The sequence below is a fragment of the Lagenorhynchus albirostris genome, chromosome 12 (genome assembly GCF_949774975.1).
Source record: "Lagenorhynchus albirostris chromosome 12, mLagAlb1.1, whole genome shotgun sequence".
Classification (NCBI taxonomy): Eukaryota; Metazoa; Chordata; class Mammalia; order Artiodactyla; family Delphinidae; genus Lagenorhynchus; species Lagenorhynchus albirostris.
Genome location: NC_083106.1, coordinates 76835819 through 76857379, shown reverse-complemented (window position 1 = coordinate 76857379; position 21561 = coordinate 76835819). Strand labels below are relative to the sequence as shown.

The 21561-nt window shown below is 38.7% G+C and overlaps 1 long non-coding RNA gene across 1 annotated transcript in view; it reads left to right on the top strand.

Moving 5' to 3' along the window:
• Nucleotides 1-17296, top strand: part of LOC132530851 (uncharacterized) — a 67562-nt gene extending 50266 nt beyond the window's left edge. The window contains exon 3 of the long non-coding RNA XR_009543923.1: nucleotides 17104-17296. This is a non-coding gene — a long non-coding RNA (uncharacterized LOC132530851). The remainder of the gene's footprint in view (nucleotides 1-17103) is intronic.
• The last annotated feature ends 4265 nt before the right edge of the window (nucleotides 17297-21561 follow it).

Here is a 21561-nt window from a genome sequence, read left to right as displayed (position 1 = left end):
CCTCCCCCATCTTTTGCAGCTGTACCCATTAATGAAGAGATGTGCACTTTGATGAATATATTTCACTTGAGTAGCCCCAGAACACATTTATGCTTGCTGACCTGGGTGAGCGCAGTAGTAATTCACTTCTGCATCTCTGGGCTACTGAGCAGGAGTCACACACTGCTTGTTCTCCCCAAGTATGTTTCAGGAAATCCTTTGTGATTTCTATGCCATTAATATTCTATGTTTCAATGCTGGTCTTTTGATTCAAAGAAATTAGTTTGGTTATTTATCCAAAGGATAAATAAACATGGAAATGAAAAACTGCCAGCAGATGTTAAAATTAAGTACATTTTCCTGGGATTCCAGGACAGTGAGTGGTCTGGTAGTTAAGGGTTCATAACCTTAGTTAAAATCACAAACTCTAAACCAAATGTTGATCATGTTGACCCCTGTACTCATTCTCAAGCCTACTTTCTTCTGATATAGTTTTCCCAGACTATCTCTGTGTTAATGGCCAAGCATGGCAAACCAATCTATCCTTTTAAAAGAATTCATCTAATTTGAGAGATCAGCATAAATTAAATAAAGACAAACCATAAGCACAAATACTATACCCAAAAATACACTTTATCAATCTTGTATCAGTACTGGACTATAGTTTCAACTTCTTGCTTTTAATCTCCTACCATGCCTACTCCAATCCTAAAGAAAATACTTGTGTACTAGTAAAGAGCTGTGGCAGGAAGTAAGGTGAGTGGGGGGAAGAAAGAAGGAGAATTTTATTGACTTGAAAAATAAGTGTGATCTTAACATTTTGCTTACAATTTGCTAATAATCCTGATCTGAAGGTAATTTAAACCATGATTAGAAATTAGTAACATTTTTAAAGACACTGAACATAAGTCTATCTGTTTACATACCAATGAAATTATTTGCATAAAAGTATTTTTTATTGTGCAAAAGAAGCATATGTAAGGTATTAATTTTATCATAATAATTATCATTATCAAAATTGACCTATTCTATGTAAGAAGTATTAGATTTAACAGCAGATAAAGCAAGGAATTCAGAAACACGTATTTCCTCCATTAAAATGTTCCATATCTTGAAGTGATTGCTCTGTGACACCAAAGAGTATGTTTGTGTATACAAAATACTTGATGCTTAGCACCTGGGGTTCTCTGGACAGACTTCAAGGGGATTCATAAGCCCTCTTTGTCTTTTTTAGTATCAAGAACATTTTCCTTATTTTTAAAATATCAACTCAGATTTAAGAAATCAATATCATACTTGATGAAAACTCAAAAATTATTGCTGTAGTTAAGGTTAAAAAAAAGACCCTGCCATCACGCAGATAAACTAAGGACTGAGCTGTAGCTGCCACAGCAACATTTAGTCTTGATCATTTGACGTTTGTAGACTTAAAATCTTGAACACAGGCATCCATTTAAACACAGCAGATTGAAAATATAGAATTTAGTGTCTCTCCCCCCTGAAACCCCATTAAAATGACAGTAGGCAGATTTTTTTAAAACCACAAAGAGAAAGAGGATAAAAAGATCACAGCAACAATATTTTAGAGGCTGGAAAGCAGATGGATGAGTGGTAACTGATGTAACAAATGAGAGAATATTAAAACGTAAGCCAGCATAAGGGAAATACAGAAACAGACTGCAGGATCCCAGCAATGCTCAGAAAATTGAGGCACCAACTACCTTTAAAAGCCAAAGTTGGTGATTTTTTAAAATAAGATCCACAGATGAATCTTAAAATAAAAGATTGATTGAAACACTGTGTAGTTAAACCTCCATCCCCAATACCTCTCCCAACACCCAGGCTACGAGCCCCTCCCAACCCTGGAAGACAGCTAAAGCTTTGCTCTCTGGAAATTGAACCATAAAGACTTTGAACTCAGGGATAAATACTGAAACAAGATGATCAAGTGAAAGTTAACTTGCTGAATAATTAGATCTCTGACCCCTATTCCTAGGAGAAGGAGGATTTCCCCTAGCTCAAGAGAAATTACTTAAAGGTCCTGATAACAGGCCCTGCCAAATGATCCTACAATAAAGTTTACGTTTAACTAGTTCTCTATAAACAACTTCAAATAGTCTTGCACTGCCTTACCATTTAATATGAGCAGATGGCCAAGGATCACCAGATATTTCAGGAAAATTCTCTAACATGAAGACAGTAATGATAAAAAAGAAATAAAAAGAACTTGAGATAACAAAATATATAGAAAGAAGAATAAAACGTTACAGAATTTATTTTTACCCTTGGAAGTTAAAAATGTAAAAGCAACATCCTCTTCTATTCACAACAGTGTAACTGCTTCCAGACCAGCCCTCAGAAAATTAAAAATAAACAAAAAACTATACAACTAGACAAAATATATGAATTCATTGTTGATATAAATCAGATTTTAGACAATTAGAGCACAGGAGTGATCCCTAAGTAAAGGGAAACACATAGGTGAGTGCACCACACACATTTGACTGAACTTTCCCTTGGAAGCACATCCTAGATTGTGGCACACAGAGGTGGAGGCCAAGTCAAATACACAGGTCTCACTGCTTGTGAGGAAGAAAAGATCAGAGCTCAGGTCTGCTGAGGCTGGAATTTGTGGGGTTGGGTGCTGGAGAAGAAGTTATATAGAGAATGAGCTCCAGAAATCTGCATCAAAGACTCCTTAAGATTTGGGGTAAATACTAAAAATGAGACGATACAAGGCCTGGCAAAGACCAGCTACTGGAGACCTGTGAGCTGAATGGAGGTTGCATAGTCTAAGAGATAGAGTCCCAACTGCCAGATGGGAGAAACATCACTGAACAGACTAGACATTCGACTGAGATCACAGAAAGCCCACACCTTAGAAGTAGGGTTGCTTAAGCTGTAAAGGAAGGGCTACTCTGTACCTGCCCTAACCACGTTTTTAAAAAGCCTCAAAAATATCAAGTTAATTTTGCAAGTAAATTGAATTTAAAAATGCAATTCTCTTAAAAGGAAGAAAATAAAATCTGGACTCAAAATGATATACCTGCCACAATGTCCAGTATTAAATTAAAAATTCCTAGGTATACACAGAAGCATGAAAATATTACCCATAAGCAGGAAAAAAACAGAGACTAAAAATAGACTCACAAATGGCAAAATTGGGGAATTAGCAGACAAGGATTTTAAAGCAGGTTTCATAAATGTATTAATAGATGTAAAGAAAACATAAGCTGTGAGTATAAAGATGGGGAAAATCCCAGTAGAGAAATTGAAACTTTACAATAGAAACAATTCTAGAACTGAAAAATACAATATCTGAAAAGAAAATTACATTGCATAAGTTTAATGGCAGATCACACATTGTGGAAGAAAAAAAATCAGTGAACTTAAAAACGGGAGGAGGCAGTACGAATATCCAGATTGAAGCACAGAAAGAAAAAATGTTGCATATAATTATGAGTTCCTCTGTGACTTGCAGGACAAAATTAAATGGTCTAAAATGTAACTGAAATCCCAGAAGAAGAGAAAGAAAAGAGAGATTGAAGCAGAAAAAAATATTTGAAAAAATAAGGGCCAAAATTTTTCCAAATTTGATGAAAACTATCAATTCATAAATCCTAGAAGCTCAATACACTCTGAGCAGTAGAAGCATAAAGAGAACAACAGCTATACATCCGAAGGAAGTGAAATCACTGTCTCAAAGAGGTATCTACCCTTCATGTTCATTGCAGCATTATTCATAATAGCCTAGACATGGAAAGAATCTAAGTGCCCATTGACAAATGAATAAAGAAAATGTGATATATATATTTTTTCATATATTTACATTCACTTATATATATATATATATATATTATTCCCCCATTAAAAAGAAGAAAATCCTGTCATTTGCAACAGCATGGATGGACCTAGAGGGCATTATGCTAAGCAAGATAAGTCACACAGGGAAAGAAAAATACTGTACAGTCTCACTTATATGTGGAATCTAATAAAGCTGAACTCATTATTTACAATTGCTAAGACATGGAAGCAACCTAAGTGTCCATCAACAGATGAATGGATAAAGAAGATGTCGTATGTATATACAATGGAATACTACTCAGCCATAGAAAAGAACAAAATTTTGCCATTTACAGCAACATATATGGACTTGGAGGGTATTATGCTAAGTGAAATAAGTCAGACAGACAGAGAAAGACAAATACTGTATGATATCACCTATATGTTGAATGTATAAAATACAACAGACCAGTGAATATAACAAAAAAGGTATAGAGAACAAACTAGTGGTGGCCAGTGGGGAGAGGGAAGTGGGGAGGCAGAAGATAAAGGTACGGGAGTAAGAGGTACAAACTATTAGGTACAAAATAAGCTATAAGGATATATTGTACAGCACAGAGAATATGGCCAATATTTTATAATAACTATAAATGGAGTATAACCTTTAAAAATTGTGAATCACTATATTGTACACCTGTAACTTATATAATATTGTGCAGCAACTATATTTCAATTATAAAAAAAGAATAAGTCTACTTGCAAAAAAAAAAAAAAAAGCCAAACTCATAGAAACAAAAGAGTAGAATGGTGGTTGCCAGGGGCTGAGAGGTAGGGGAAATGGGGAGGTGTTGATCAAAGGATACAAACTTCAGTTATAAGATGCATAAGTTCTGGGGATCTAATATACAGCATGTTAACTATAGGTAACAATCCTGTATTACAAACTTGAAAGTTTCTAAGAAAGTAGATCTTAAATGTTCTCACCACTGGAAAAACAAAAAGAAAGAAAGAAAGAAAAGGGAAAAAAGATAACTATGTGAGGTGATGGAAGTGTTAGCTAACCTTACTGTGGTAATCATTTTGCATTATATACATGTATCAAACCATTATATTGTACACCTTAAACTTACACAATTACACCTCAGTAAAACTGGGAAAAAATCTCAATAATAAGAAAAAAAAAAGAACCACAGCAAATCATAGTCAAATTGTTGAAAACTCAAGACAAAAAACAATTTTACAAGCCGCCAGAAGAAAAAAATACATTATATACAAGGGGAAAATAACAATTATCACTGAGTTCTCATAAAAGACAATGCAAGCAAGAAGAGAATAAAATGACATCATTTAATTGCTAAAGGAAAAAAACTAGACTTCTATGTCCAGTGAAAATATCCTTCAGAAATGATGGTGGAATAAAGATATTTTCAGATAAAACAAAACTCAACAGAATTTGTCAGCATGAAATGTTAGAGGAAATTTTTCAGGCTGAAGGAAAATGATACCAAATGGAACCTCAGACCTACATGAAGAAATGAAAAGCACGAAAAATAGTAAATGTATTGTAGAACAGTAACTGATACTTTCCCAGCTGCCTAAAATCCTATAGGACTTAACTGAATTCATCAACCCACATATGACGGTAGTCTTTTGTTCAACAATATACAATTAGACTTGTTTAAAAAAAAAGAATCTAAATCAATTATCTAATTAGAGCATTAGAGTTTATATACATCCTTCAACAGCAGAAGTTTGATCTTTGGTGCTATCCCGGGAGGTGGGCATTTCCAAATTTGAACAATGTTCATAGAATAGATGAACTGAGTAGCTGTAACACCTTGCCTGCAACCAATGAATAATATTTCCCCTGGAAGTTTATTCTATTCTGATCTACCTAATAAAGTTCTTATTATCTGAAAGATCAGGAGGAAGGAAAAGACAGCAGAATTTTAAAATTCAATAAAAGAGTTGCAATAGAAAGTTGAGGAAATCATCCAGAGCATAGAAGAAAAAACAAAAAAGATGAAAAGTAGAAGAGAAAATATTAAGAAAATTAGAGGATCAGTGTAGAAGATTCAACAGCCTACAAACAAGAGTTCCAGGGCTTCCCTGGTGACGCAGTCGTTGGGAGTCCGCCTACCGATGCAGGGGATACGGGTTCGTGCCCCGGTCCGGGAGGCTTCCACATGTCGCGGAGCGGCTGGGCCCATGAGCCATGGCCGCTGAGCCTGCGCGTCCGGAGCCTGTGCTCCTCAACGGGAGAGGCCACAGTAGTGAGAGACCCGCGTACCGCAAAAAAATAAAAAAATTTTAAAAAAAGAGTTCCAGAGAGAAAGAACAAGAAAAAGAGAAAATTTTCAAAGAAATAACTGAAGAAAACTTCTCACAACTTTCTAAATTGAAAGAGACTAATATATCCCCCAGTATAATAAATAAAAATGGATCCATTCCAAGATATGTCATCAGAAAATTTCAGAACAGAGATTCTGGGTGGGAAAGAAGGATATATGAAAAGAATCAGGAGTTCAAGATGTTTGAGAGCTGTTCAACTGCAGCTGCAAAGCTTTCAAAATTCTAAGGAAAATTCATTTCTACCCTAGAATTACATACACAGCCGAACTTCCAAACAAGTACAAGGATAGAACAAATACACTTTTAGACTTTAATATCTCAAAAATCTTATCTCCTAGTCACTCTTTGTATTAGTTATCTATTGCTACATAATAAATTCCCCTAAAATTTCACAGTTTAAGGCAACAAATACTTACTTTCTCCCAATTTCTGTGGGCCAGCAATCCAGGGGTGGCTTAGCTGGGCATTCTAGCTAAGGGCCTCTCGTGTGATTGCAGGTCAAGCTGTTAGCCAGGGGTGCAGTTATGTGAAGGTGGCACTTGGACTGAAGAACGTACTTCCATGGTTATTCATGTGCTTGTTGGCAGGTTTCAGTTCCTCTCTGGCTGTTGGTAGGAGATCTCAGTTCCTCAGTACATGGGCTTCTCCATACGGCTGCTCAAAACAAGGCAGTTTACTTCCCACAAAGCAAATAATCTGAGACACAGAGGCCAGTTTCCCAAGACAGTAGCTATAATCTTTTATAACCTAATCTCAGAAGTGAGATAACATCACTTCTCTCAAACACTGTTGGGAGAGGACTGCACACGGTTGTGAATACATGGAAGTGGGGATCACTGAGGGCCATTTTGGAGGCTGGCTACTACACCCTTTCCTAGAAGCTACTGAGGGATGTATTCCACCAAACAAGGAAGTAAATCAAGAATGAGAAAGAGTGGGATCCAGAAAAAAAAGAGAAAGAGAAAGTGAATCCCTAAGAAAGCAGTGAAGTAAAAAACCCAGGTTGACAGTTGAGTCCAAGACCAGAAACAACCAGTGGAGATGAGAACAGGAAGATACAGGTCTCCAGGAAGTCTATCACTAAGAAGAACAAGAACTAATAAATTGGGGCAGAGGGTGGGGGTGGAATCTGAACATATTGTGCTGAGAATTCTATTTCTAGCAAAATTTGGGGGTAACTTTGGGGAAAATGTATTGAAAACTAAGCAACCAAAACCATTTTAAACTCTAAGTTAAATACATAAATTATAAAAGAAAAGAAGTATAATCCTGGTATACCACATGAATAAAGTTATAGTAATTTAAACACTAGAAATTGAGTTAACAAATAATATTATATGACCAAAAATGGCAGGAGGATAAAAAGACAGGAATTATCTGCCAGTGTGAGGGTGTATTCGGATAAAGGAGCTAATCGTCATCTTTTATAGTTGCAAGTCAACAGAAATTATAAACTTAAATATTAATAAAAAGCTTAGGTATGTTTCTTAGATATATAGAGGCAAATATCAGAAAAAAACAGCTAGAAGATTTGAAAGCACTTGGCTTTGGGGAGGGAAATTCTGAGTGGGATCGGTGGAACAGCAGATAACGACCTTTCTTTCACCTTATAGAGCCATTTGATACTTTAAAACTACCAAGTAGGACTTCCCTAGTGGTGCAGTGGTTAAGAATCTGCCTGCCAATGCAGGGGAAAAGGGTTCAAGCCCTGGTCCAGGAAGATCCCACATGCCACAGAGCAACTAAGGCTGTGCGCCACAACTACTGAGCCTGCGCTCTAGAGCCCGTGAGCCACAACTACTGAAGCCCATGTGCCTAGAGCCCGTCTTCCGCAACAAGAGAAGCTACTGCAATGAGAAGCCCATGCACTGCAACGAGGAGTAGCCCCCGCTCGCTGCAACTAGAGAAAGCCCGTGCGCAGCAACGAGGACCCAACTCAGCCAAAGATAAATAAATAAATTTATTTATTTTTGAAAAACTACCATGTATATCTATAACTTAGACTATTTAAAATAACATTTTTATTTACTGAACCTAATTTTAAGTTCAATTCGACTTTAAATTTAGCACTAAGTTAGAGAGACATTGTTTTTTTTTTCTGTTCACCCACAGTAAAATAAGTTTATTAGACTATATACATAGATATTCTGAAGATAAAATTATACACCTTGTAGAATATGGTAACAAATGGGAAATTATCTTTAGAAACTGAACTATACTGTTTATGGCAATGTCTAAAATGTAACTTTACTATATAGCATATATTGATACTATCTTTAAAACTGACAATTCCTGGGACTTCCGGGAAGATGGCGGAAGAGTAAGACGCGGAGATCACCTTCCTCTCCACAGATACACCAGAAGTACATCTACGCGTGGAACAACTCCTACGGAGCACCTACTGAACGCTGGCAGAAGACCTCAGACCTCCCAAAAGGCAAGGAACCCCCCACGTACCTGGTTAGGGCAAAAGAAAAAACTAAACAGAGACAAAAGGATAGGGACGGGTCCTGCACCAGCGGGAGAGAGCTGTGAAGGAGGAAAAGTGTCCACACACTAGGAAGCCCCTTCGCGGGTGGAGACTTCGGGAGGCGGAGTGGGGGAGCTTGGGAGCCGCGGAGGAGAACACAGCAACAGGGGTGCGGAGGGCAAAGCGGACAGATTCCAGCGCAGAGGATCGGGCCGACCGGCACTCACCAGCCGAGAGGCTTGTCTGCTCGCCCGCCGGGGCGGGCGGGACTGGGAGCTGAGGCTCCGGCTTTTGTCGGAGCGCCGGGAGGGGACTGAGGTTGGCGGCGTGAACACAGCCTGCAGGGCGTTGGTGCGCCGCGGCTGGCCGGGAGAGAGTCCGGGGAGGGGTCTGGACCTGCCGAAGAGGCAAGAGACTTTTGCGTCCCTCTTTGTTTCCTGGTGCACGAGGAGAGGGGATTAAGAGCGCTGCTTGAGAGGGCTCCAGGGACGGGCGCGAGCCGCGGCTAGGATTGCGGAGCCCAGAGACGGACATGGGACGCTGAGGCCGCTGCTCCTGCCGCCAGGAGGCCTGTGTGCAAGCACAGGTCACTGGCCACACGCCCTTCCGGGGAGCCTGTGCAGCCCGCCACTGCCAGGGTCCCGGGATCCAGGGACGGCTCCCCCGGGAGAGCACACGGCGCCCTCAGGCTGCAGCGTCACGCCGGCCTCTGCCGCTGCAGGCCCGCCCCGCACTCCGTGACCCTCCCTACCCCCCGGCCTGGGTGAGCCAGAGCCTCCGAATCAGCGGCTCCTTTAACCCCGTCCTGTCTGAGCAAAGAACAGACGCCCTCCGGCGACCTACACGCACAGGCGGGGCCAAATCCAAAGCTGAGCCCCTGGGAACTGTCAGAACAAAGAAGAGAAAGGGAAATCTCTCCCAGCAGCCTCAGAAGCAGCGGATTAAAGCTCCACAATCAACTTGATATACCCTGCATCTGTGGAATACCTGAATAGACAACGAATCATCCCAAATTAAGGAGCCCTGTGGATGAAAGGCTCTTGGTACTGCAGCCAGGAGTCAGTGCTGTGCCTCTGAGGTGGGAGAGCCAACTTCAGGACACTGGTCCACAAGAGGCCTCCCAGCTGCACATAATATCAAACAGCAAAAATCTCCGAGAGATCTCCATCTCAACGCCAGCACCCAGCTTCACTCAACGACCAGCAAGCTACAGGGCTGGACATCCTATGCCAAACAACTAGCAAGACAGGAACACAACCCCACCCATTAGCAGAGAGGCTGCCCAAAATCATAGTAAGTCTACAGACACCCCAAAACACACCACCAGACGTGGACCTGCCCACCAGAAAGACAAGATCCAGCCTCATACACCAGAGCACAGGCACTAGTACCCTCCACCAGGAAGCCTACACAACCCACTGAACCAACCTTAGCCACTGGGGACAGACACAAAAAACAACAGGAACTACGAACCTTCAGCCTGCAAAAAAGGAGACCCCAAACACAGTAAGATAAGCAAAATGAAAAGACAGAAAAACACACAGCAGATGAAGGAGCAAGATAAAAACTCACCAGACCTAACAAATGAAGAGGAAATAGGCAGTCTACCAGAAAAAGAATTCAGAATAATGATAGTAAGGTTGATCCGAAATCTTGGAGATAGAATGGACAATAGAATGGACAAATTGCAAGAATCAGTTAACAAGGACCTAGAAGAACTAAAGATGAAACAAGCAACGATGAACAACACAATAAATGAAATTAAAAGTACTCTAGATGGGATCAATAGCAGGATAACTGAGGCAGAATAACGGATAAGTGACCTGGAAGATAAAATAGTGGAAATAACTACTGCAGAGCAGAAAAAAGAAAAAAGAATGAAAAGAACTGAGGACAGTCTCAGAGACCTCTGGGACAACATTAAACGCACCAACATTCGAATTATAGGGGTTCCAGAAGAAGAAGAGAAAAAGAAAGGGACTGAGAAAATATTTGAAGAGATTATAGTTGAAAACTTCCCTAATATGGGAAAAGAAATAGTTAATCAAGTCCAGGAAGCACAGAGAGTCCCATACAGGATAAATCCAAGGAGAAATACGCCAAGACACATATTAATCAAACTGTCAAAAATTAAATACAAAGAAAACATATTAAAAGCAGCAAGGGAAAAACAACAAATAACACACAAGGGAATCCCCATAAGGTTAACAGCTGATCTTTCAGCAGAAACTCTGCAAGCCAGAAGGGAGTGGCAGGACATATTGAAAGTGTTGAAGGAGAAAAACCTGCAACCAAGATTACTTTACCCAGCAAGGATCTCATTCAGATTTGATGGAAAAATTAAAACCTTTACAGACAAGCAAAAGCTGAGAGAGTTCAGCACCACCAAACCAGCTCTACAACAACTGCTAAAGGAACTTCTCTAGGCAAGAAACACAAAAGAAGGAAAGGACCTACAATAGTGAACCCAAAACAGTTAAGAAAATGGGAATAGGAACACACATATCGATAATTACCTTAAATGTAAATGGACTAAATGCTCCCACCAAAAGACACAGATTGGCTGAATGGATACAAAAACAAGACCCATATATTTGCTGTCTACAAGAGACCCACTTCAGACCTAGAGACACATACAGACTGAAAGTAAGGGGATGGAAAAAGGTATTTCATGCAAATGGAAACCAAAAGAAAGCTGGAGTAGCAATTCTCATATCAGACAAAATAGACTTTAAAACAAAGACTATTAGAAGAGACAAAGAAGGACACTACATAATGATCAAGGGATCGATCCAAGAGGAAGATATAACAATTGTAAATATTTATGCACCCAACTTAGGTGCACCTCAATACATAAGGCAAATACTGACAACCATAAAAGGGGAAATCGACAGTAACACATTCATAGTAGGGGACTTTAACACCCCACTTTCACCAATGGACAGATCATCCAAAATGAAAATAAATAAGGAAACACAAGCTTTAAATGATACATTAAACGAGATGGAGTTAATTGATATTTATAGGACATTCCATCCAAAAACAACAGAATACACATTTTTCTCAAGTGCTCATGGAACATTCTCCAGGACAGATCATATCTTGGGTCACAAATCAAGCCTTGGTAAATTTAAGAAAATTGAAATTGTATCAAGTATCTTTTCTGACCACAACGCCATGAGACTAGATATCAATTACAGGAAAAGATCTGTAAAAAATACAAACACATGGAGGCTAAACAATACACTACTTAATAATGAAGTGACCACTGAAGAAATCAAAGAGGAAATCAAAAAATACCTAGAAACAAATGACAATGGAGACACAACGACCCAAAACCTGTGGGATGCAGCAAAAGCAGTTCTAAGGGGGAAGTTTATAGCAATACAAGCCCACCTTAAGAAGCAGGAAACATCTCGAATAAACAACCTAACCTTGCACCTCAAGCAATTAGAGAAAGAAGAACAAAAAAACCCCAAAGCTAGCAGAAGGAAAGAAATCATAAAAATCAGATCAGAAATAAATGAAAAAGAAATGAAGGAAACAATAGCAAAGATCAATAAAACTAAAAGCTGGTTCTTTGAGAAGATAAACAAAATAGATAAACCACTAGCCAGACTCATCAAGAAAAAAAGGGAGAAGACTCAAATCAATAGAATTAGAAATGAAAAAGGAGAGGTAACAACTGACACTGCAGAAATAAAAGAGATCATGAGAGATTACTATAAGCAACTCTATGCCAATAAAATGGACAATCTGGAAGAAATGGACAAATTCTTGGAAATGCACAACGTGCCAAGACTGAATCAGGAAGAAATAGAAAATATGAACAGACCAATCACAAGCACTGAAATTGAAACTGTGATTAAAAATCTTCCAACAAAGAAAAGCCCAGGACCAGATGGCTTCACAGGCGAATTCTATCAAACATTTAGAGAAGAGCTAACACCTATCCTTCTCAAACTCTTCCAAAATATAGCAGAGGGAGGAACACTCCCAAACTCCTTCTACGAGGCCACCATCACCTTGATACCAAAACCAGACAAGGATGTCACAAAGAAAGAAAACTACAGGCCAATATCACTGATGAACATAGATGCAAAAATCCTCAACAAAATACTAGCAAACAGAATCCAACAGCACATTAAAAGGATCATACACCATGATCAAGTGGGGTTTATTCCAGGAATGCAAGGATTCTTCAATATACGCAAATCTATCAATGTGATAAACCATATTAACAAACTGAAGGAGAAAAACCATATGATCATCTCAATAGATGCAGAGAAAGCTTTTGACAAAATTCAACACCCATTTATGATAAAAACCCTCCAGAAAGTAGGCATAGAGGGAACTTTCCTCAACATAATAAAGGCCATATATGACAAGCCCACAGCAAACATCATCCTCAATGGTGAAAAACTGAAAGCATTTCCACTAAGATCAGGAACAAGACAAGGTTGCCCGCTCTCACCACTCTTATTCAACATAGTTTTGGAAGTTTTAGCCACAGCAATCAGAGAAGAAAAGGAAATAAAAGGAATCCAAATCGGAAAAGAAGAAGTAAAGCTGTCACTGTTTGCAGATGACATGATACTATACATAGAGAACCCTAAAGATGCTACCAGAAAACTACTAGAGCTAATCAATGAATTTGGTAAAGTGGCAGGATACAAAATTAATGCACAGAAATCTCTGGCATTCCTATATACTAATGATGAAAAATCTGAAAGTGAAATCAAGAAAACACTCCCATTTACCATTGCAACAAAAAGAATAAAATATCTAGGAATAAACCTACCTAAGGAGACAAAAGATCTGTATGCAGAAAATTATAAGACACTGATGAAAGAAATTAAAGACGATACAAATAGATGGAGAGATATACCATGTTCTTGGATTGGAAGAATCAACATTGTGAAAATGACTCTACTACCGAAAGCAATCTATAGATTCAATGCAACCCCTATCAAACTACCACTGGCATTTTTCACAGAACTAGAACAAAAAATTTTGCAATTTGTATGGAAACACAAAAGACCCCGAATAGCCAAAGCAATTTTGAGAACGAAAGAAGGAACTGGAGGAATCAGGCTCCCAGACTTCAGACTATACTACAAAGCTACAGTTATCAAGACGGTATGGTACTGGCACAAAAACAGAAAGATAGATCAATGGAACAGGATAGAAAGCCCAGAGATAAACCCACGCACATATGGTCACCTTATCTTTGACAAAGGAGGCAGAAATGTACAGTGGAGAAAGGACAGCCTATTCAATAAGTGGTGCTGGGAAAACTGGACAGCTACATGTAAAGGTATGAAATTAGATCACTCCCTAACACCATACACAAAAATAAGCTCAAAATGGATTAAAGACCTAAATGTAAGGCCAGAAACTATCAAACTCTTAGAGGAAAACATAGGCAGAACACTCTATGACATAAACCACAGCAAGGTCCTTTTTGACCCACCTCCTAGAGAAATGGAAATAAAAACAAGAGTAAACAAATGGGACCTAATGAAACTTAAAAGCTTTTGCGCAGCAAAGGAAACCATAAAGAAGACCAAAAGACAACCCTCAGAATGGGAGAAAATATTTGCAAATGAAGCAACTGACAAAAGATTGATCTCCAAAATTTATAAGCAGCTCATGCAGCTTAATAACAAAAAAACAAACAACCCAATCCAAAAATGGGCAGAAGACCTAAATAGACATTTCTCCAAAGGAGATATACAGAGTGCCAACAAACACATGAAAGAATGCTCAACATCACTAATCATGAGAGAAATGCAAATCAAAACTACAATGAGATATCATCTCACACCAGTCAGAATGGCCATCATCAAAAAATCTAGAAACAATAAATGCTGGAGAGGGTGTGGAGAAAAGGGAACCCTCTTACACTGTTGGTGGGAATGTAAATTGATACAGCCACTGTGGAGAACAGTATGGAGGTTCCTTAAAAAGCTACAAATAGAACTACCATATGACCCAGCAATCCCACTACTGGGCATATACCCTGAGAAAACCATAATTCAAAAAGAGTCATGTACCAAAATATTCATTGCAGCTCTATTTACAATAGCCCGGAGATGGAAACAACCTAAGTGTCCATCATCGGATGAATGGATAAAGAAGATGTGGCACATATATACAATGGAATATTACTCAGCCATAAAAAGAGACGAAATTGAGCTATTTGTAATGAGGTGGATAGACCTAGAGTCTGTCATACAGAGTGAAGTAAGTCAGAAAGAGAGAGACAAATACCATATGCTAACACATATATATGGAATTTAAAAAAAAAATGTCATGAAAAACCTAGGGGTGAAACAGGAATAAAGACACAGACTTACTAGAGAATGGACTTGAGGTTATGGGGAGGGGGAAGGGTAAACGGTGACAAAGCGATAAAGAGGCATGGACATATATACACTACCAAACGTAAATAGCTAGTGGGAAGCAGCCGCATAGCACAGGGAGATCAGCTCGGTGCTTTGTGACCGCCTGGAGGGGTGGGATAGGGAGGGTGGGAGGGAGGGAGACGCAAGCGGGAAGAGATATGGGAATATATGTATGTATATAACTGATTCATTTTGTTGTGAAGCTGAAGCTAACATACCATTGTAAAGCAATTATACTCCAATAAAGATGTTAAAAAAAAAAAAACCTGACAATTCCTCAAAACGCTATTACAAAACAAGCAAAAATGGATGTTACCATAGTTTTTCATATAGATATTTAGGCAACATGAATTTAGTTGACCCCAAAGAGGTCAACTAAATTATTCATTATATTATTAAATTGCAATTCAAGCTTCTTAATATTTTTAATGTTATTTTTTTTTAATTTTTATTTTTGGTGGCATCAGGTCTTAGATGTGGCATACAGGATCTTTCATTGCGGTGCGCAGGTTCTTTGTTACAGCACGCGGGCTTCTCTCTAGTTGTGGCGCATAGGCTTCTCTCTAGTTGTGGTGTGCCCGCTCCAGAGTGCGTAGGCTCAGCAGTTGCGGCATGGGGGCTCTCTAGTTGTGGCACGTGGGCTCCAGAGTGAGTGGGCTCTGTAGTTTGGCGCACGGGCTTAGTTGCCCTGAAGCATGTGGGATCTTAGTTCCCCGACCAGGGATCGAACCCACGTACCCTGCATTGGAAGGTGTGTTCTTAACCACTGGACCACCAGGGAAGTCCCTCAAGCTTTTTTTTTTTTTTTAATGAATTTATTTATATTTTATTTATTTATTTTTGGCTTCTTTGGGTCTTCATTGCTGCTGCACACGGGCTATCTCTAGTTGCGGCGAGCGGGGGCTGCTCTTTGCTGCAGTGCGTGGGCTTCTCATTGCAGTGGCTTCTCTTGTTGCAGAGCACGGGCTCTAGGTGCACGGGCTTCAGTAATTCTGGAGTGCGGGCTTCAGTAGTTGTGGCTCGCAGGCTCTAGAGCGCAGGCTCAGTAGTTGTAGGCACACGGGCTTAGTTGCTCCGCGGCATGTGGGATCTTCCCAGCCCAGGGCTTGAAGCCGTGTCCCCTGCATTGGCAGGCAGATGTTTTTTCTTTTTTGAATTTTGTTTATTTTTTATACAGCAGGTTCTTATTAGTTATCCATTTTATACATATCAGTGTATACATGTCAATCCCAATCTCCCAATTCATTCCACCACCACCCACCCCCGCCACTTTCCCCCCTTGGTGTCCATACGTTTGTTCTCTACATCTGTGTCTCTATTTCTGGGCAGGCAGATTCTTAACCACTGCTCCACCAGGGAAGTCCCCCTCAAGCTTTTTAAAAAACTCCTTCTCAAATGAAAATTCACTAAAAAACCATCAAATATTTATTGCCTTTTAAAAATTACTTTTATACTAGGTCAAATTATATAGATTCTAATATTTAGGAATAGTCACACTTTTTGCTCATCTTACTGGATATAACAGAATCTTTGATTTATTTTGATGTACTAAAAAAATAATTTGTGTCAAGTAATGAATGTCTTTCTGCCTAAAAAACAAAGGAATAAAGGATGGGAGGGAGGGCGGGAAGGAGGGAGGGAAGAAGGGAAAATGTTTCAGGGAGTACAAATTCTTGAGTGTAGGTCAGTTCATTCCAGAGCAGATTAGAGGAGAAAGCCTCTATACTATGGCAGCCCAGCTGTTGTTCCCTTGTCCACCTAACAATCAAGCCTCAGTAAATGAGAGCTCAAGGAGAAACACTAGCCAAGAAGAACCAAAAGTGTGCTCCTTGCCCAAATGCTGCACTCAAACAACATAATAAAGTTGTAAGACAGAAAATTTTACACAGGGTAAGCTGCAAGTACTGGAGTTTCATTTATTGCCAGAACCTTTGGAGTCATCAGGAGTCCTGTTTATTTAAGGATCTAATTACTCACTCTTTCTCTTAAAAATCAAATGAAAACCTTAGACTCTCTCCTTTCTCTTCCCTCCTTTCCCTTCCTGCTCACTTCCTTTCCTGTTCCTTTCTCTTCCTAATCTTTGCCTATTTTCCCCTTCCCTTCTGCATTCAGGGTGACGAGGAGGTGAAGGAGGAGGTACCCGCCAGCGCCCAAGGAGACGGAGTGTGAAGCAGGGAGGGGGAAGCCACCAGGAGGCTCTCAGCGGTGCGCAGTGTGCACACCAGCACCAAAACATGCAGGACTGGGATGGCGGGTGGTTGCGTGGACATGGTAGGTGAAGGAGACATTGAGATTGGGAGATTGATACAATGAGAAAATAAATTGAAACAATCAGCAGTTAGCTTTGAAAATAATGAGAGCCAGATTTCTCACTGTTGGAGAAGGTACTTACATACATGGAAAGGGAGAAGACCAGAAATAGCCTTGATGTGCTGAATTAGAATTGTAAGTATCAGTATAAAGGCATGTTTTAAAATTTCCTTCGATGGAGCTATGTTCAGACTATTCTTTCCTCAGCGAGCAATGACCCAGTTCACACTTAAGACAGTGCCTGTGGAGACCTTAGTTATAGTAGAAAAGGGGTAAAATATATTTTTCTTCTTGTTTTTTCTTAAAGGTCACTGACCAAAATCAAAGGCCAAAAGAATACCATAAGTAAAATTTTTAAAAAGGAAAAAGTAAACGAAGTGATAAAACGTTGTATTTATTTACAGTAAAACTGTCCAGAGAATATAAAAATCAATGTAAATACAGTTTACTTCAGTGTGTATGTAATACACATGCAATAATTCTGTATATACGCAGTATGTGATAAAATATACTTCACCGTACATGTCATGCTGGCAAATACAATAGAAAAAAGAGCCTGCAGATTGAGTGAAAGAAAAAACCTCCCGTGGAAGTTGAAAACAACATGCTAGCTGGCAGTAAAACTGCACAGCAGGTGCCATTTGGGGAATAAAAAGGAAACATATTTTAAAAGCCTAGTAGTTTTTTTAGAAGGTTCTCAAAAAAACCCGCCATTTTCTTAAAAAAACATTTTTTGTTAACTTGAAACTTCATGTTTTCCGTTTTCCCCATAGATTTAATAATTCCAGTCAACATTCTAATGGGATACTTATATCAGAACTTAAAAAAATATGATCTTGAAAATCATATATTATGATTAGGTGAGAATAGAAAGCAATGATGGGGAAAAATAGTGTTACCAATAATTCAAATGTCTTATATAACAGAATAACAATAATCTTAAAGGTATAGTGGTAACATTGGAATAAAAGACCATTGATGGAAGAAAACAGAGAGTACAGAAATAGACCTTGTTATTGGATTTAATATAAGATAAAGGAGGAATTACAAATCAATGAGAAAGGAGAAAAATATTAAGGAAATAATGGCAATTTGTGAATTTTTTTAAGAAGCCAATTTAAGTGTTCACCTCATCCTCTATTTGCAAATAAAATTAAAATAGATTAAATATTAAAACCTTAAGAAATCAAAACCAAAGAAGAAAAAAACTTAGATAATAAAGGTAAAGATTTGTCAAACATCTGATGAAGCTTATTAAATACAGAAGGAACATAATATTGAAAATATAAAAATATTATACATATGCACCTAGATAAATTAACTGAGATACAAAAGAAAGTAGCGGACTGGAAAAAGTATTTTAACAGCAAAAATGACAAGAAAGGGGCTATTTCATTAACTTTACAAAAAGTTCATACAAATCAGTAAGAAAATTGCAAATGATATCAGCCAGTAATTCTCAAATGAAAAAACAAAATTACCCCAAAATAAGTTACAAAACTGTCCTTACAACTAGTCAAAGAAATGCAGTAATTTAAAAAGCAACACTTCTACATCAAAAACCAAGATAATATTTGTGGTAGACTCTTACCTTGGTTTTCTCTTTCAGTCTCCAAAACCTTAGCCTCAAAGCCTTTGCCTGGCCTGTCCTCCAATCAATCCTTAACTATTATATGATTCTTACCCTCTCTTAGTCAAGCTCTCTTATTCAAAGACCCACTTTACATCAGATCCCCCAAAAGACTAATAAATATCCCAACTTTGCCCTCATCCTTCTGAGATGCTCCTAAGGTTCTGTCAAGGTAATGAATGGTCTCCTTTACAGAGGGAAGCAATACATCACATTTTCTAAAATCAAGGTGGTTCCCATAATCCCCACAAATAATGGGGCTCTCTTATTGTCTTGTATATGTGACAAGATTAAAATTATTAACATAGGGGATGCACAGCTTCTTTCTTTCCTTTTCCCCCAAACTGCTTCCACAAAACTTTCAGGGACTGCCTACTTAAGCTTCTTCCTTCGTCCCTTAGGAGTGGAAAAGAAAGGCCTAGAAAGAACTACAGTTCTCAGGGGATGGCATGCTTCTGGGAGCACGTGGCTTGTGCTCCAGAAGCTAGGAGGAAAGTGGCAATCAAGAGACTTTTAGGGGGACTTCCCTGGTGACACAGGGGTTAAGAATCTGCCTGCCAATGCAGGGGACACGGGTTTGAGCCCTGGTCAGGGAAGATCCCACATGCTGCGGAGCAACTAAGCCTGTGCACCACAACTACTGAGCCCACGTGCCACAACTACTGGAGCCAGCACACCGAAAGACCATGCTCTGCAACAAGAGAAGCCACCGCAAGGAGAAGCCCGGGCACCGAAAGGAAGGGTAGCCCCTGCTCCCCACAATTAGAGAAAGACCACGTGCAGCAACAAAGACCCAAAGCAGCCAAAAATAAATAAAAAATTAAATCTTTTAAAAAAAAAAGATTGGAATTTCTTTTGGAGCTGCACTTGAAATGTAACACCACTCCCACGTTGAAGCACGAGAGCCTCCTTTTGCTTCATTACTCTTATGTTAAACTCTGAATTAGTAAAGGAGTGTCACTGATTCTTTTTAAGTATGCATATTGAAAATAGAAAACAGAATTGAAAAGCAAAACTGGATTTTCATCTAGAATTTATACAAAGAAAAGAGAAATTCTGCATATGGTAGATAAGAGGACAGGGGCTGGAAAGGTGTGTTTGATAGTGAAGGAGGGCTTATTTATCTGGACCTACCACAGCTGGAAGGGAAAATCTCTCTTAAGTACCAAACTCCCCTAACTCTGCTTCATATTTACCAAGCAACATTATATGATTTCTGGTTACTTTGGTACCAGCGAATGGGTGCCAGATAACAGATACAGGTAATCCAGCCGATGGAAACACTGATATTTTAAAAATTAATAAAGTGATCTTCTAGCACACACAGACACACACACACACACACACACACACACACACACACACACTGACCTACTAAGTGCTTGGCTAGAGTAAACCAGTTATTTGAAAGCTGTGATTATTAAAGTTCCAGAACTCTACAGAAGAGAGATCACATCCTGGCCAGTGGTAATTTATCAGAATTTAGTGCTGGTCAGTGTGGGCCAAACATCACCACAGGTATTAAAACAAAGGAAAAAACCTCTGATGCATTTATGATCATTAAGAAACTATTAATAGAGTATTGATTTAAAATTCATAGAAGTACTGTAGAATACCAGTCAATAATAATAACAACAAATCCCATTAACTTGTTAGCAAATAGTAAGATTATTTCTTTGAAGAAATTTCATATGTTGGGTGAGGTAATGCTGGTGTCTGCCAACCAAAGCGCATTCTTCATGCACTGAAAGCTGATCATCTATTGTTCTACTCAGCCATGAATATTTGAGAGAATGATCACATTAATCACATTAGTAATAAAAACCACATCAGTACCAGTAATAATAACCCCAACAGCCTTGAGTCTGAAAGATATTTGGTGTTGGTTTATACATATCTATGTGTATTCCGAATCATCCTATAACAGGACACGTTACAGCATGGACTGAATCACATAAAGGCTCTCACTTCAAGCCATTTAAATGGGTGTGTTTTGCAAAATACCAAAAGACCCTACTATACTACTATGTCATCTCTTATAATCTGTCACAGATATAGGGAAGTTCATAAGGGATTCCAGCATCTTTGTGTATTTAAAGCTCATGGGTAACACACATTAAGTAAGAAGTATGGCTGAATTTTTTTAAAAAAAAGATTAAATTATAATAAATACAATAAGAATATGTAAATAAAACCATACACAAGAAGGCAAGCAGGCAGGGTGGTTAGTACTTGAAATCAGTATAGTATTACATCATGATTTAGGATTCTTCTGAGTTTGTTTCACAGACACACTACATATTTAAAATAATTTTGTGGCTAGGAGTTTAATTTTGGTGACTAAAAGTTAACATAACAAAAAGTGTTAGAAATACCTGAAAAATACAGAACATTTGTTGTTTTGCGCACATTGAGTAGCAGAGGAAACTTGATCTCAGCAGCTGCACATTAAATGTTACCACCTCACCTCCATTAACAGCACGATTACCTAAAATAAGCGTGTATTCAGAATCCTCTGGTGTTTTGATGTTAGAATCTTTGGTTCATCAAGTCCAATGAACAACTATTAATTAAGTACCTTCTATGTTCAAGATACTATACTGTAGGAGGCATAAAGAAATCTTTAAAAA